This window comes from Bos javanicus, chromosome 1 (assembly GCF_032452875.1).
Source record: "Bos javanicus breed banteng chromosome 1, ARS-OSU_banteng_1.0, whole genome shotgun sequence".
NCBI classification, from domain to species: domain Eukaryota; kingdom Metazoa; phylum Chordata; class Mammalia; order Artiodactyla; family Bovidae; genus Bos; species Bos javanicus.
This window is the reverse complement of record NC_083868.1, coordinates 9,926,656-9,927,818: the sequence shown is the minus strand read 5'-3', so window position 1 is coordinate 9,927,818 and position 1,163 is coordinate 9,926,656. Positions and strand designations below refer to the sequence as shown.

General features: G+C 31.0%; 1 non-coding gene across 1 annotated transcript; it reads left to right on the top strand.

Annotated features, from left to right (window-relative positions):
- The first annotated feature begins 441 nt into the window (after positions 1–441).
- TRNAC-ACA (transfer RNA cysteine (anticodon ACA)) lies at positions 442–513 on the top strand. Its single transcript has one exon. It is a non-coding gene; the product is annotated as a tRNA-Cys (tRNA).
- Positions 514–1,163: the final 650 nt, after the last annotated feature.

The window sequence follows — 1,163 nt, the reverse complement described above, 5'->3', positions numbered from 1 at the left end:
TTATTTTTTCTTTTGCTTAGTTATTTTCCATCTTAAATACCATTTTGGCTGATTTCATATTCTATTCCTACTTTTTTCCTACTCTTTGCCTGATAAATCTTCAGACTTCTTTGAAGAAATGTCATTTTGATTTAGATAGTTCCTTTTTATCTATCATGTCACTGGATTTTATTTTTAAACACATCCTGAAGATATTTGTCTTTTAATAGGAAAGTTGAAACAATGCGTTGCCATGATAACGCCGTTGGAATTCTGCTACCTTATTTTTTTGCTTTCCATTCTTTTCTTTATGAGCTATATTTTACACATATTCTCTCTCCATGAAGAAATATTTTTTGGGGGTATTTGTTTTCAAGAAATATTACTCTCCTATATTTACCTGCTTACTTAATTCAAGAATAAAATGATGTCTTTTGATAACTCCTAACATGAATTCTGACTTCCCTGGTGGCTCAGGCGGTAAAGCGTCTGCCTACAATGCGGGAGACCCAGGTTCAATTCCTGGGTTGGGAAGATTTCCTGGAGATGGAAATGGCAGTCCACTCCAGTATTCTTGCCTGGAAAATCCCATGGATGGTAGAACCTGGTAGGCTACTGTCCATGGGGTCACAAAGAGTCGGACATGACTAGTCGGACATATGATTTTGTCAATATGACATATGGTTTTAGACTTGAATTATTATTGTTATGAAAATATTTTACATTATATATCTTCTTTAACTACTATTTTTATAATTTTATAATTTATAAATTATATAATTATATATATAATTATATAAAAATTATATATAATTTTATAAAATTATAATTTATAATTAATTTTGATTAATTTTGAAACCATATTTTCAAAAAATTACTTGTATTTATCTCCAAGTTTAACTGGTTTTGATATTTACTAAAATTCTTATATTTTTGATTTATGTTGGTATTTAAGTAGAGTGCAATATTCATCAATGTTGCTTGGAACACTCTTTTCCTTGCAAAAATCAGAAAAAAACAAACAAAAAATCCCTGGACTCATTCATGATATATCTTCCCCATTCACATCTATTTTGTTGTTTTTTAGTTGCTAAGTCTTGTCAGACTCTTTCGTGATCCCATGGACTTTAGCCCACGAGGCTCCCATCTGTATCCATCTCCAAACCTCAGAGTCTTGAAGTGCA